The 17500-nt window shown below is 44.6% G+C and overlaps 1 protein-coding gene across 1 annotated transcript in view; it reads left to right on the top strand.

The window, feature by feature from the left end:
* The window catches only part of brsk2a (BR serine/threonine kinase 2a), a gene marked incomplete at both ends in the record, with an annotated part of 193565 nt that overhangs the window by 19514 nt on the left and 156551 nt on the right, over window positions 1-17500 (top strand). The window lies entirely within an intron of this gene.

The raw sequence follows: 17500 nt of genomic DNA, 5'->3' as shown, positions 1-17500 counted from the left end.
TTTCAGGCAGTCGATCAGTCAGTCATTCACTCATCTCTCTCTCTCACACACACACACAGCCACGTGCACACACACACACACACACACACACACACACACACACACACACACACACACACACACACACACACAGTCTCAAGCACGTGTGTTTATGTTAAGATACACAGATACTCACATAGGCACACGTACACTTCAGTGGCTATGGCATTTAGCTGTCTTTATCTGCATGGCTTGGCTAATTCTTTTCAGCCCAGAGCTATAAGGAGCGGGTATACAGTAGCACTCACATTGTTATGAGACTGTTTCTCACTCTTCCTCCTTGTCCTTCTCTGTCTCTCATCTCCCACATGAAGACAAAGAAAAGAAAAAGAAAAGATAAGCAGTCAAACTATAAAAAACACACACACATAAACATTGACCTGTACATGTGTCAAAGGGCTCGTTTCATGTGGAGGGAGCCTGTCAGAGTCTAGAAGAGTAGCCTGTGTTGGCTTTATGGGCCAGAGCTGCTAATTGCTTGTAAAGACTGATTGGAGCAAAACGTATTGTTGTACTTGATGTGATGAAGCACAGGGACAGACAGCAATAGTCATTGTAACAGTAAAGTGACGGACTGGTTTTAAAGCCTTACTAGGAATAAATGCTGCAGGAAAAGATGTTTGCACAATTGACAGTACGTGGCCTCCTCAAGTTTGATCATCTCTGTCATTCACTTTTCATAATCCACTTCCTCTCCCGGCACAGCATGCATGCAGCGCACCGCACACTGGATTCTGTTCTTAATGGAGGATCGACAGGGCTGCTTGTTTATTACAGCGCAAAATAAAGATATTTTATTTCTTAACGAGTTTAGTCAGAATGAGACAATGCATCATCCTCTGAGTTGTAAATGGGGCATGTTTGGCTGGTGTTTCTAATGGCCTTAATTAAGCTTGTGATTGTGTCTGTATGACTTGGGCCTTGCACTGCAGCTGAATTCATTACTCCATCTCTGCCAGTGTCATTATAGCACAACCTCTTCTATTGCCTCTTTAATGAGGCTCTATGAAATATTCAAACCTTTACCTGAAGGAGTTCAGACACGACCTCTGTGTGTGTGTGTGTGCGTGTGTGTGTGCGTGTGTGTGCGTGTGTGTGTGTGTGTGTGCGTGTGTGTGTGTGCACGCGTGCGTGTGTGTGTGTCGGCAGCGTTTGATCTCTCCTCTCTGTGCTGACAGATGCAGCTAGACAGGAGACAGACAGAGGAATACATTTACACACACCTACAGACAGACAGATGATGTGTGTGCTGCCTGGCGTAATGATTTGTTATTCTACACTTTACCGTGCCAGCAGCTGATGGATGGAGAGGCCGGGCTGGATCACACTCATTAAACCTAAGAGAGAGATGTGCGTCCATGTTAGCCCTGTGCTGGGCCTCTGCTTAAGACTAACATCTATTTTTAGCCATTTCATGCTTTATTTGACAGAGATACTGTAGTGAGAGAGAGAGAGAGACGGACAGGAAGGTAAGAGATGTAACAAATGACCACGGGCTGGATTCAAACCCGGGTCTGAATCTTACATGGTGGTACACGCTCTACTCGCTGAACCACCGGTGCACCCTTCTTATAGTCTTTTCAACCAGGTCTACTCTCTCGCTCTCTTCAACACTAAATCATGCAGAACCTTTAATTAAAACACATATCTTCTCCTGCCCTAAACAGTCTAAACAACAGCCACAGGCAGCCACGCGCACGCGCACGCGCACACACACACACACACACACACACACACACACACACACACACACACATGGAGACGTAGTGGATATACTACGCCCCCCCCCCCACCCCCTGAGTGGTGTTTGACTTTAGGGGAGGATCTGCTCCCCCTCTGTCAGCCTTGGCCTCCTGCCCCTCGTGCCCTTTTGAAGATCTCTTTAATGAAGTGCTCTTGTTGGCTGTGAGCTTTATATGTCACATACGAGAAGTCCCATGTCTGAGGGCGTGGAGGTGAGAGCTGAGCACCAGGAGCAGCCGTGCCGGGGGCCCTCTCCTGGGGGCCCAGGTGTGTGTCCAGACTACGGAGAGATTCATTATGCCAGCCAGTCCCCAGGACTCATATCAGGGCCTCTTCTGGTTCACGTAGAGGCCCTCTAGCTCCATGCGCCCCCCCTCGCCTTTGCATGCGGCTCACACACGCACGTCCGTCTCTGTGGTCTCATGGAGAGGCGATGGAGAGGGAGAGAAGGCTCTTCTATCTATCCAGCTGTATATCAAGCAGCTCTACAGGAAGTGATTACGGCGCTCCCACCGGGCTCATACAGCTTAATGGCTGAAGGAAACGTATGCGCCTCACTTCAGAAACAGCTTGGAGGAAGCTTGTGGTTTCAATGTAGACCAAAGAAAATGTCTGTTCTCTATATAAGGACTGTTGTCAGATCTGAGGTGGAAGGATCTACACGTATTGTTCGGATTGGTAGCAGGCCCTGAACAAGTCATCGCTGGAACGAACTGAAGGTAGACTTCAGACACTCATACATGGAGCAAGGAAAAAATAAATACTTGAGTTTAAATTAAAAAGTCTTTACTATAACACGGGCCGGCTGGTTACAATGAACGATAATATTAATAATAATAATAATAATAATAATAATAATAATAATAGTAAAAAAAACATGCCTGTTTCGACCCTTAGGGTCTTCAGGGTTTTGAATGAGGAAAATAGTCAAACAGGTACTTTGTAAACTTGGTTGGGGTGTCACCCAATCCAAATTCAGTGAGCAGGTGCAATGAATCACAATGAGAGGACACGCCTCCCCACACATTCAAAACAGGCACCCTGTATAGAGCGTGGGAGACCACGTGATTGCGCATTGCATTCTGGGATTGTTTTCGCCATTGTTCCTTGTTTACATCAGTAACTCATTCATATTGGCTAAAAGAGGATACCACTAGCTGGCATCTTGCCCTGTGTTCAAGCTCCCCTGTACTCCCATGGGGCAAGTGTGGGCGAGTCATTTTGTTACACCTTTAGTTCCATCACTGGAGGTAGTATCACCCCCGAATCAACTTCTGTTTAAAAGGGTAACCTGCTGCAAGACAGCAATCTCAGCCCATTCATAAAAAACTGACAGGAGGACTGAGGGGAGACCAGCTCCAGATTGAAGTTCTACTATCAGAAATATGTTAACCAAAGCATATAATTCAATACATCAGTGGAATCCTTATGAAAAACAACTAACGTTCTAGTATTCCTGTGCATTTATAGCCTACTAAATAACCTATAGCCCAACAAATCCTTAACTCCCCTACATGAATATTATAATAGATTTGATGTTACGGCCTTCACAGAAATAGAAAGGGGAAAGGTGGAAATGAAAGCAAAAAGCGATTTGATCCATGACTGCAACAGGAGGGCAGGAGGAATTCTCCGTGCCTACAGTTTATGAGTAAGTAGGTTATGGCTATTTATGCTCAAACGATGTTGACATTAGTAGGCTAAATTAACAGAAATAATAACATGAACGACCTGTCAGAGGACCTCTCTATCGCTGTTTTCCTCCCAATACGCCCGCAGCAGTTTCCCAGAGTGTTTTTTTCTTTTTCTTTGTTCTTTCGTCTGATAATCTGTGGTGAGTCGTGGTCTACAGGTGAGGATATTCCCTCTGTTCTGTCAGTCTCTCCTCTACAGGTGAGGATATTCCCTCTGTTCTGTCAGTCTCTCCTCAAAACCTTCCATGATATTTTCACTTCCTTCCAGCAGGTAGGCTACAGCTGTTCACATGTATTACTTAAGCTATTGACCATGTCTCATTTATTACTTATCTTATATTCTTTATCACAAATTGCTTTCTTTACATTAAGTCATTGTTAATTTCTTAGCAACAATCGGTTACAATTTGTTATCTTTTATTAGTCACTTAGCATTAATTGTAATAGAATTGGCACTGTTACTTGTCTTCTATCATGATTGATTGAGCATTAATGTGTTGTTGTAAGTGGGTAGGTTACCATAAGCCTATGGCTTCTCACCTATCCTTTTCGGTTGTTTTTTGTTAAACACTCGAAATAAAATCATTCATTCATTCATTCATTCATCCATTCATCTCCACGGCAACGAGAGAACGTGACGCCTCTTTTTCTTGCGGAAATGCCTGTCTAAAGCATTTTCGGTGTAAAAAGGCAACGCGCGCTCATTTGCGGCTCCTTCCTAACGGCGTTACTGCGGGATCTCTGTGTATGTGTGTGTCTCTGGGCTTGTAACACCTTCACTGGTGGAAAGAGGGGTTGTCCGTGTGTGTGTGTGTGTGTGTGTGATTAATCTCTGAGGGCCAGGGGTGCTGGGGTCAGAGTGAGGTGCCTGTGGAGCTAATGACAGTGATTAAGATAGGGGTTGGTGGGACTTAACCTTCATCAGTTTCCCTTCCTCTCCCCACGCTGTACCCCTCAGGACTTCAGTAACCTTATCACTGACGAGGAGATGAGCAGAGCACAGCTCAGAAGAAGCCAGTGGACCTCTTCCCTCTGAAAAGGAGTCCATATTAGCCGGTCCCAGGCATCGCCTTTATGCACTTCCTCTCCAGTCTTCTACCCTCTGCTCCTTCACTGCTTCTCTCTCCAGGTTAATGGCCTGATCTTCAAAGAACCTAACAGTGCACTCCAGAAGTGATCAGGTTAAGGTTAGGTTCAGGGTAAAGTTCGGTTTAGGTTTAGGCTTGGTGTTGGGGTCTCCCATCGTAGCTCTGTCTGTGCCACTGTCGCTGATTCGTGATAGCATCCTTGCTTCCTATTCACCTTATTCTTTGCCCATACAAGGACGCTTCTGCATGACGTCATTTCGTAATCGTTTTTCCGGTTTTAAACACGGAAGTAGAGTACAGTCATTTTTAGACTTGCCAAAAAGCTGTTTTCAAGCTAAAAAACCCCAAACTGTTTTAAAGTTTTAATATTTTTCGGGTGAGAACGTAACATATATGTGACCAGTTTATCAGAATAACGCCTATTGGAAATCTTTAACGAGCAGCGAGGACCGGGAGCGCTGATGGTGCTGACACCGGTCGGACTAGCCATCTGTCAAACCCTACTGTAGTTAGGCTACTGGCAGTGAGAAAACACTGTCGACGTGCTTTTGTAACTAACGTTAAATGCCGACCGGGTACAGCCATCGGCTCCTCGCAGCAGTAACGCTATGAACATGTAACTGAAGTTGGCCACAGTGTAGCTTCTGAATGTTGCCAAACTTCATTCATAGTGAGGTTTTGTTTTGAAATTGGCCCACAACTAGCGCTGAACCGGAAGAACAAATACGTTGCGTCGAACGCGGAAGAGAGAAAAAGTGGGCATGGTGAATAAGGTGAATAGGCTTTAGATTTGGTAAGCTTTCGGTCCATCTGTTTGGAAATGAAGTATATTCTATCATAGCCACTCCCTCTCCCAAACAAATATCCATTTGAGTTGAGTTATCTAAAGAGTAAACCATTAAATGCTATTAACAAAGCGTTGAGTGATGGAGAGCCTCATTTTGCTGTGCAGTTTGTGAGGGTCAAGTCCAAACGTGCCTTTACCCCTCTGTTGCCTATTCAATGTGTTATTTGACACTGTGCTGTGCTGCAGCCCTGTCATTAAGTTTTATATTCAACAGAGAGACTGGTGCATGATAAAGAGTGTCTAACCTTTATTTAAAATTCTTTATGTGCTAATTTAATCATTTGGATGTGTAGTTAGTCCAATTATAATAACACTGACTAAATAATGGTCTATGAATTAGTTGGGCCACTTATGATAAGGAAAACAAGTTAATTAAGCCAGGCTATTAGCTGTGAAGATTGTTTTAGTTAGACATATTAAACTGCCCGACTGTGCTCATATTTCCCATCACAAATGATCCCCACTGTACACACCACAGCCCCTTCAACCCTCTCTCTCTTTCCTTGGTCAGCAATCTTCCTCGCCACTTTGTCTCAAAGCTCTCCTCCAGCATCGCCCTGCTGTTCTCATACTCTCTCTGTCTCTCTCTCCCTCTCTCTCCTTCGCTCTCCCTCTCTCTCTCTGTCTCTCCTTCTCTCTCCCTCTCTCTCTGTCTCTCTCTCCCTCCCTCTCCCTCTGTCTCTCTCTCTCTCTCTCTCTCTCCCTCTGTCTCTCTCTCTCTCTTTGTATTAGCCTGTCTCTGTCTAATGGGATCACAGAGGAACATGTCTCTCTCTCTCTCGCTGCGCTCTCTGCCAGATCCCCACTTATCACCATGAAGTTAATGAAATGGAGTGCGAGGATGGCCCCTCCTTACCTCCCTACCTCTCTCCATCCCTCCATCATCCCTCTCTCCTCTCTCTCTCTCTCTCTCTCTCTCTCTCTGAATATGTTTATCATTGTGTCCTTGTTGTTCCTTTCCCTGACTTTGAATCTTTATTCCACACAGTGCAGCGCTCGCCTAAAAAGACGGTTCTAAACATTATACTTGGCCATTTCCACCTGCTGTCCTGGTCGTTGCTGCACCCCCTCTGCCAATCTGGGGAGAGTTGTAGACTAGCACATGCTTCCTCCGATACATGTGCAGTCGCCAGCCGCTGCTTTTCCCCTGACAGCGGGGCGTTTCACCAGCAGGACGTAGCGTGGGGGAGGATCACGCTATTCCCCCAGTTCCCCTCCTCCCCCGAACAGGCCATCCAGAGGAGGTGCTAGAGCAGCAGCCAGGACACCTACCCCACCGGCTTCCCACCCGCAGACTAGGGCTGGGCGATATGGCCTCTAAAGAATATCGCAATATTTTTCGGCTATATCGCGATACACGATTATATATCTCGATATTTTTGAAATCTCTCATAAATGCTCGATTTAACCCTTCAGGGTTCATACACATTTTGACCAATGGATTTCCATGCCTTTTCCATGCCTTTTCTATGACTTTAAACCAAATTTACATGACCAAACATTTTGTAAATTCTCGTGTATACATGAAAAAGTCAGTGAGTAAAAATATTCTATGTAATGTAACTACTAACAGATTACAATAATTGAAAAACTAACATGGTCATTTAGTACTAAAACACGTTACTAGCCCCAACACTGACGACAACAAAGATCTTAGTAGGGCTGGGCAATATGGACCAAACATTAGGGATGCACGATATGGATTTTTAGAGCCAATACAATAAATAATATGCTTCTCCTGGCCGATAACCGATACGATAAACCGATAATTATTTCACATTTTTGTATTAAAAAAATAAGTTCTTAACCTGTATTTTATGCACACCTGGGGTAAAAAAAAAAAGAAGAAAGAAAGGGCAGATGTAGTGAGCAAAGATGGATGATTTAATATTCCATAGCTCTGACCTAAGCAAATCTGACATCACTATTGTGAACACAAACAACACTTCTGATATAATATGCTTGCTTTAGTAAAGTGTCACTCACATCACTCAATAGTCAATACAAAAAATAATGGCTTTTATAGAACCGAAAGCCTAGCTGCTTAGTCTGCAGATAAAACACAAAAGGCATAGTAATTTAGACTCTTATTGGCATGACCTTACTGGTAACATATAAGCTGTCTGAATTTTGCATTGGGGCCAGTTCTATAGTGAGGCATGGAAAGCCTCACTATACGCCATCATATCTGTGTCGTTTCACTTTTGACTGAAAAATGATGCCTCCAGTCTAGATTAAAGAAAAGACACTATGTGATATTGACTTTTATGTAAATGTGCGCATTCGTTTTCCTTATAGATTGTGACTGCCCCGCAGCTAGCTACGTTAGCTTCACGTTACCTTGCATGTAACGTTAGCGTTAGTTGCTTTTGGAGACAACAAGCAAACAACAACAAGCTTGTGGACCGCTGCCTGCTGAACTAGGTAGCCACAACCAGCTAGCTAACGTTAGCCACCACAACAGCTAACGTTAACGCCAAACAAATCCGCTGCCTCCTCCCCACGTTTGGTTTAGCGTAACGCCAGCTCAGACTTTCCCCTAATCTCAGAAACCGTGTGGGACATGTATTGCAAATTGCAATAGTGGTTGTTTTGTTATCATTTGAAACTGCAGCCACACTGGGGATGGCGAGTGTGTCTGACGCGGTTTGACGCGTTTGACGTATCCATGTGATTCCCCCTCCCTTCCTGTTTGTCTGAGTGTGACAGAGCTCTCCCTTGAGAGGGAGAGCTGACAAGAGGAAACGTGAAGCGAGTGAATCCGGGTCTGTGCGGTGGACACCTCCTCTACACTACCCAACATGTTCTCCTCTTCTCTCCTGTCTTCTTACTCTCATTCACACACAATCAATAAAGCTACAAATGTCTTTATTTCAATTCATCTGTGGTGGCAGCTCCCGCAGTGCTGTTTACATTTCTGTATTCTGCTGCCTTGCCTAATGTTGCAATGACAAAACTCAATGCAAATAAATGTTGTGTGCTCAGTAAGCACAAACCACATCTGCCTCTCTCCTAGTGCTGCACGATTAATCGAATCGCAATCGCAATCGCGATGTCAGCACGTGCGATTGCATAACCGCAAAAGTGTGCGATTATTTTATTTTTTCACGTCTTTTTGAGTGTCACACACACACACACTGTGTGTGAGAGCCTCCTTTAAACTAACGTTACACGCGACGCAGCAAACACACGTTTCTCAGCCATCACACTGGGCATCAATACTAGCGGGAGACTTCTCCCATGCACTCCCGCAAATAAGTAATGTTATGTGCAGCAAGGTACATATTATCTACAGAGAGGGCGAGAGAGAACATCCATGATCGCTAACAGCAAGCTATGCTAATAACTAGCTAGCCGTTCGTTCAGAAACGCATGTAAACAGCCGTGTGATCAGTGAGAACGTCAGTAAAATAAGGAGAGAGCTGCAGGTGCTTATGCAGAACTAGTGCGCGATTAAGTACACAGTGGGGATGACCCGCTGTGATGAAGAATATAACGAGATTAACAAGGTTGATAGCAAAACACTGTCGCAGCTGCCAGCACTGGCAGCATCACCTCCAGGCTAGCTAACTAGCCTGTCACATGACGCCTTCATGGTCCCCTCGTTAAAAGTCTGCAGATGCACGTTCTCACCTCTCTCTCTCAAGAAGCGTCACGTGAGTGTGGCGTTTAAGGCCATCTGTCGCTACAAAATAAATAAACGGGGTGTATCATTCATTAGTATTGCTGGACAGACATGTAACTAACTTTGCAACTTTGCTGAGCCATCTACTATGTGCTGTAACACAGTGCAGTTTCTATTTGACTGGTGTTTCTTTTTTACATGTTTGGGACAGGCAAATGTCTCAAAATGTTTTATTTTTTTGTAAAGATAATTTAATTTCAAATTGTTTTATTTTTTTAGTTTTAATATATTTTAAATTGTAACATATTTCATGTATTTTAGTCTGTGATATGTGAAACCGTGGTATTTTTGTCCAAGGTTATCATACCGTCAAAAACTCATGCCGGCACATCCCTAGATACCTAGTGGCAGTGGGTGGCCCAACGGTTAGAGAAGCGAGCTTCAATCCCCGGGACCGGCAGGATAAATCTGGGTGGGGAAAGTGAAAAGGCAGCGCTTGCCCCTCCCTCATTACCACCACTGAGGTGCCCTTGAGCAAGGCCTTAACCCCAACTGCTCCAGTGGAGCTGATCAGTGGCCAGCAGATCAGACTGTGGTTGTACTGGTCAGCTTCCAGGTATGAATGTGTGTGTGAATGTGAACAGGGCACTCCTGAAAAAGAGAGCATTGCTCTCAGTGAGACTCCCCCTGTATAAATAAAGGTAAAAAAAAAACTCTTGTTTATTATATCGCAATCACAATCGCAATCGCAATATTGTCCACCCTAATCGCTAATCGCACCTTTTCCCCAAATCGTGCAGCACTACTCTCTCCTCTCTCAGTCAATGTTAGGCTTTTATCAGCCATCCAAAGTTGTTCTGTGTAGGTTGTGTGTGTGTGTGTGTGTGTGTGTGTGTTTGTGTGTGTGTGTGTGTGTGTGTGTGTGTGCAGATTGTGTTTGTGTACTTGCATACACCAGCACTTTGATGTCGTGCGTCTCTGCCTGTCACACGGCTTAGTCAGTCGGCTCTGCATGCGTGTGATGCCATCACCACTTACGTATGTACAGTATGTGTGTGTGTGTGTGCGCGCGTGCATGTGTGTGTGTTTGGTTTGGTTTGGTTTATTTCAGATCAAAAAAATACATAAAAGCATTAAAAATGTACATTAATAGTAAAAAAAAAGTACACATTATGTAAATCGTGTCTGTGTGTGTGTGTGTGTGCGGCGTGCGCGCGCGCCTACCTGCTAGGGCTGGGTACCACGATACCAGACTACCGGTACCCAGCGGTACCTTTTTTCTGTACTTTCTCTCTCCATAATTACGTAATTTCAGTTGTAAAAACATAAGTCCAACTTATCAATTTCAATATTTGTATCTATTTAGAACATTTTACATACAGATCATAGCAGCTACCGAAATTTGGTACCGATAGATTTGACTTGAATCAGTACTCGGTACTAGGAGTACCGATGTAATTTGGTCGGTACCCTTAAAAGTACCGATTTCGGTACCCAACCCTAGTGCCTGCCTGCATGTGTGTTTGTGTTACTGCCTGAGTGCCTGTAGCCTGGCCCATGGGCTAGTCAATAAGGAGAACATGTCCTCCAGAGAGACAATCTGTCACATAGTCACATTACGGATACCGATTATACACACACACACACACACACACACACACACACACACACACACACACACACACACACACTGGCAGGCACTGGGCTGGCACACCTGGTGAGCTCAGACAGCATGTCAGCATCTCACAGCGAGTGGTTCCAATCAAGACAGTGATGTTAGTCAGACCCCCCTCTGTTCACCCTATAACCCCACCTGCCAAAGTACACACACACACACACACACACACACACACACACACACACACACACACACACACACACACACACTCTCTCTCTCTCTCTCTCTCTCTCTCTCTCTCTCTCTCTCTCTCTCTCTCACACACACAATTCACAGTGTTTGGAAAAAAGACACTGTCTTTGTGAGTTGCTTTCTGCAGGGACAAATGCGGGTGGGAGAAGGGTTGCCACTTGCCAGTTATTTATACACCCTGTGTGTGTGTGTGTGTGTGTGTGTGTGTGTGTGTGTGTGTGTGTGTGTCACTGCACCCGTTTGCTTCAGCATTAGATAGTAACTGGTCATCCTGATTGGTGGACACCATCACTAGCTGTATAATCACCATGGCAACTGCCATAATACTGATTATATATGTATGTACACTACACTGTATGCTATGCACTCCACTGGTATTAGCCTGCTCACAGTCTTTCTTCTGAAAACACTTTAATCATCCCAGTCTCTATTAGAGAGTTCCGATCTGATTCCAATATCAGACTGCTTGTCTTTTTATTTTCCATTGAAATGCCTTGTGTAAATTGATGTGTTAACTCTACCAATACTAATATAGTTGACCTCAGAAATAACAGACATCAGTCCGATATCCGATAAGTGAGTTATCTCTGTAGTTATCCCATCTCTAGTCTCTATCCCACCTGCATGTTGTTGCTTTGGCTTCATTGTTTCTTGATATCCGTATCATGCATTTCTCCTTCCACAAACTCCCCTAATCGAGGGATAAAAGGCTAAGCCAATACCCCATCAGCTGTGATCAGAGAGGGAGAGAGGTACAGAGAAGATACAAACATTGTATAAAGAGAGGGTGTCTTGGCTTCTGCGCCTGGCTTTGATGACGCAGCTCACCCACTCACACGCACTGTGGAGTCCAGAGGGCCTCTGGAAGTCCAGGCCTCGTTACACTCACACTTCCTCTAATTGGAGACAATAATACGCCATCAAAGGCTTTGTGAGGGAATGGTGCAGCGTGCGCAGAAACGCAGAGAGGATCAGAGCCCATGGTAATCAGCTGGAGATGTCCAGTCTGAAGGGGGGAGTACGAACCAAATGAGCAGAGTGTGAGAGGGAGATATGGTGATGCTTGGGGAAAAGAGAGTGAAGGTGCTGGTGAAATGGGGAAGGTCAGATGGATAGATTACCTAGGAGAGCGAACAAGAGTGAGGCAGAGGCTAGCTATAAGGATTAAATCTCATTCTGGCCTGGCCCTGCCAGATTACCAACTTGCCCACTCGAGTGCTATGAAAACGCATACAGATTAGGCGCGCACGCATGCACGCACACACACACACACACATGCACGCACACACATGCACGCACACGCATGCATTCACACGCATGCACGCACACACACACACACACACACACACACACACACACACACACACACACACACACACACACACACACACACACATGCTCGCGCACACACACACACACACACACACACACACACACACACAGACAATGAAGTGGATTAGGCTTGGCTGCTAACCCAAGGGCCAGGGTGGAGCAGATGGCTGGCCTTTGCATTGTTATGTAACCTAACTGGGAAATACAATCTGCATTTTCCTGGTACATGCGTGCACACGCGCGCAGACACGCACACACACACACACACACACACACACACACACACACACACGCACACACACACACACACACACACACACACACACACACACAAGCACAGTCACACAGTCAGTGTTTCTACCTGTTTAACGGTTGGTGTTCTTTTTCAAACGTTCTATGAACGTCTATAGTAACACATAATCTGTGCTACACTATCTGCATAAGATATCACTATTAAGGCTATGCAGTGCAAGTTACACCAGAGTTTAGCCGCAAGGAATAACCACATTATTGCTGAGATCTCAACAACCCGGAAACACTTTTCAAAACTGATCGCCTCATTGTCATCAGCGTGACTCAAAATGGTTAACGAGCTAGTCAAGGTTTTGGTCACTCTGAGCTCGATGAATATTGTTACAGCAGCAGGCTAACAGCTACCTAGCTAGTTAACATGTCAGCTCATCCTCAGTCACAATCTAATGGTCATTACATATGACTATAGTTTAAATGTATAGTCATAAATATGTCATCATACATCATCTTCCCATTTGAGCAACTCACTGATGATGACAGTTCAAAAAATATTTGCCGAACAGTGTGCAATCAACATGACTCAGAAAAATATGAAATATCTTAAAAATGACAAAATAGACTGAAGGGGGGACTTTAACCATCAGAACTAAATGCCTAACCCTATCCCTTACCCTAACTCCATCCTAAACCAGAATTCTAACCTAACCTAACCCTTAAAACCAAGTCTTAACCTTCAAACAGCCCATTGAAGTGTGTGAGAAAGTGAGGACTAAAATTCCCTCACTTCCCAGGTAGGTATACAACTCAAATTGGTCCTCACTAAGATAGTTGTGCAAGCAAGCACGCACGTGAGCGCGCACACACACACACACACACACACACACACACACACACACACACACACACACACACGTGCGCGCACATGCATGCACACACGCACAAAACCACAATCACACACACACACACACACACACACACACACACACACACACAGTACTGTAGGTATGTGAAAAAGGACTTCACTGTATGCATAGTATTTTCAAACGTTCCTCCAGTGAATGAATTTTGAGTCGCCAAAATCAGACGCGGAAAAAAGAAAGTGGAGGATGAGTGAAGGAGAGGATGAGTGTAGTGACAGGAGGAACAGAGAAAGAAGACAGACTGTCAAGTAGTGGGAGGGCCCTGGCACAGAGCCAGGGGGTTTGGAGACATGCCAAATAGGCAGGCTCTCACACACACATGCGCACGCACGCACGCGCACACACACACACACACACACACGCACGCACGCACACACACACACACACACACACACACACACACACACTTTCTCTCTCTCTCTCTCTCTCTCTCTCTGTGGCACACACACACACACACTAACGCCCCACCCTCCCAGTAGGGTGCTGGGGCGAGCCAAGGTGACCTGCCTAGGTGACAGGAGGGTCACCATGCCAACGGGGCTGACTGATGTCACCGTGGCAATCTATGTCACATGCAGCTGAGGGAGAGGGAAGGGGGTTAGGGTGTTGTGTGTGTGTGTGTGTGTGTGTGCGTGTGCGTGTGTGTGGGTGTGTGTGTGCGTGCGGGTGTGTGTGCTTGTGTGTGTGATTGGGCGCTGGCAGGACCTATGTGTGTTGGGGGAGTTGGGAGACCTTGATGGAGTCAGAGGGAGTCAGGCCCACAGGGGGGTCTCTGACAGGCTGACATTGAGCGAGGCTGCTCTGTACAATATGGGGCTGTTGTAGGGCAAGAAAGTCACTAACTCTGTTTGGGCTTTGTGGGGCTGTGAGACCGAAATACAATACAGAAGAATTGAAACTGTGTGTCTCATAGGACTTGTATTTTTTTTAACACCAAAATCCATGTGCTCCTGGTCGGTGATTTGCTCTGGTGCTCCATGCGAACACTTTAGCATACAGCATGAGTGATGAAAGTGAGAAAATGAGAACTAAATATTCGGCAAGTCTGGCAGTTTTGTGTAGCAGATTTACATGAATATGATATAAAAGATAATGTACGGTTTTGAGCTAGCCGAGACTGGTTTTGTGGTTTACATAGGAAGTGAACTTGCTGGGCGCTGGGAGATGATGTACAACTACAAATCACTGCGTTTCCTTAAATAGTTCTAAATAATAAGGCACATCAGCTATATTGAGTTAATGATATTTCAAATGATTCAAATGTATGAATCTACAGGCCATACACACATTTTATTATCTGTCTTCTCGTCACTTATTTGGTAAATGTTCTGTGACTGAGGAGCCAAGGCAACCCATCAGTGACACACAAAAAATGTGGCAGTTAATTATAAAGTCAATCTTTTTTTTCTTTCTATTCTTGATATTTGGATTCAATACACAACTTGCTTGCTTGCTTGCTTGCCCACAATGATAGTGATAATCAAACAACCCCAAACTTTTTTTTTTGTACTACCCAAGCTCAAAAATGGGCCTGCAAGAAACTAGGGATGTAACAATAAGAAATTTCACAGTATGGTATGATATGGTATCTACCAATTTCACGCCATCTACGGCATTTAATTCACGGTATTGATTTTTTCCCCCTTTTAATTAAATGTATTATGGCCCATCGAAAAACATTTAGTATTTAGTATTTTGTTTTGAAGAAAAAGATTGCTTTATTGAACTGAAGCAGAAACTGAAACTAATAAGAGAATGTTTACACAGGGTCCTTCATTATGAACTTATTTGTAGTGGCGTGTGGCGGTTGCTTGCTTGATATTACGGTATCGTGGTTATGGTTACATCCCTAGCCAGAACATTCCTTTGCACTGCCACAGCGAAAACAAAGTATGCTGAATGGTCCGGCTAAAACAAAGTGTGCTGAATGGTCCGGCTAAAACAAAGTGTGCTGAATGGTCCGGCTAAAACAAAGTGTGCTGAATGGTCCGGCTAAATCAAAGTGTGCAGAATGGTCCGGCTAAATCAAAGTGTGCTGAATGGTCCGGCTAAATCAAAGTGTGCAGAATGGTCCGGCTAAATCAACGTGTGCTGAATGGTCCGGCTAAATCAAAGTGTGCTGAATGGTCCGGCTAAGCCAGACTAGTCATGCACTAATGATCATGTGAGCTGACTTCTCGTTGGGGACGGTGAGTTTCTCTTTAGAGGGAGTCATTTGTTAGCCTGCTAAACCTACCAGACTGCTAGAAGCAAATGAAATGTGAGTTCACGTGAGCGGCTGCTTTACCAGGCTAATCATTTGTCAACCTCAGCCTGAATCCACCTCTGCAGTGAATGGGCTCCATCTTGACTTTCACTCCATCATCCTCAGCCGGAAACAGTGAGGAGTGTTCACAAACATCTCTGTCAGTCTCTGTCAGTGAGATTCTCTATATCCCTGTCAGTCTGGGGTCCCCGCCCGGTACAGCACATTATTAGCAACTGGCTATTCACCTTATTCACCACGCCCACTTTTTCTCCCGCGTTCGACGCAACGTATTTGTTCTTCCGGGTTCAGTGCTAGTTGGGGGCCATTTTCAAAATAAAACGTCAGTATGAATGAAGTTTGGCAACATTCAGAAGCTACACTGCGGCCAACTTCAGTTACATGTTCATAACTAGGGATGTCCCGATCACCTTTTTTTGCCCCCGAGTCCGAGTCCGAGTCATATGATTTTGAGTATCTGCCGATACCGAGTCCCGATCCGATATTTCTGCAATGCATTGCAGAAATAGTTGGGACAACAAGTTGAGACAACTTGGATGCTTTTCCCCCCTTTTCTTCTAAGTGTTTAAGTGTTTTTATTTTAACCAACCAATATGACATCTTTGTACGGCTCTTTTATCACAACCACAACTCAGTTAGTGCAGCATTGGTTTTAAACCAAGTAAACAAAATAAAATATCTTTACAGCTTATCAATGGTGCAGCACAAAATAACAAAATAAAAAGTATGACACAGACTGTTTTTTTCACTACAAACTCGCCATGTTGAAATCTAGCAATTTGAGGTGAAAGGTTGTATGGTGAAAACACATAACACATAAAATGGAGTCGTTTTAGAATCAGTAAATAGGTATATTTTGTAAGATAAAACTGACTCTGAGAGAGAAATTACCTAGGCTATCTCTGGACACGGCTGGTAGTATTCATTTGCATGCTGCCTAATTTCATTTCACTGGCTAATGTCTGCTATTGTTTCGAGTTTCGGCCATTGAGCCACATCAATAGAATCAGGCATGGAGGTTCTCCACTGTCTGCAGCCAGGTACTCTTCTTGAGCATGCTTGCTAAATGGGGGCGGGGTGCAGCGGTGCAGCTCTGTTTACAAGTTAGACAACATGGAGACACTGAGGACAGTCTGTGTGGATTTAAAATGTTTGAAACTTTATCTGTGAGACGAGTGCAGTCCGGCCACTTCTGACACCATGGAGGAACGACAGATTTTATTCACAAGACCGACGGAATGCCGACAACAAAAAGATGTTCGTTATGGGAACTTTACTGATGATGCAGGCAGTGCACTTCTGCCTTTTCTTCCTAGTCCGACTCCTAGGTGAGTTTAATCATGATCCCTAACTAACGTTACGTCTTGTTTCTGTTTTAGCCACTGTACGACCATCTAGTTATGGTTGGACATGTGTTTTTGTATGTTTTATCGCGTTCTGATCAGTTCTGATGTGTGGCTAGTCGAACACTAAACAAAGAGTATGGAAGGAAAGAAGTGACAATAGCAAGAGAACCGCGGCCATTTTGGCGCCGCAAACAACAGGACAATAGCACAGAGAGGTTTGTTGCGCCCCAAAATGGCCAATCTCTTGTGCGCTGTTGCAACGGATTAGTTCGCTTCTTATCAATGCTCACTCGTCACTCCCCACTACTAAAGTTAAAACTGCGTATGTTGCTGCGTGCAAGAGGGCTCGTGTTTACGATGAATATGACAAATTGCAATGATAAAATAAATGACAGATTGTTTATTTGGATGACTGAAATGTGAGAATTGGCATATTTGTTTTGTGACGTTTTTATACATAAAAATCCGATCTCTTCCC

This window comes from Poromitra crassiceps (genome assembly GCF_964638095.1).
Source record: "Poromitra crassiceps genome assembly, chromosome: 18".
NCBI classification, from domain to species: Eukaryota; Metazoa; Chordata; class Actinopteri; order Beryciformes; family Melamphaidae; genus Poromitra; species Poromitra crassiceps.
The sequence above is the reverse complement of the archived record's forward strand: the minus strand, read 5'-3'. Positions and strand labels throughout refer to the sequence as shown.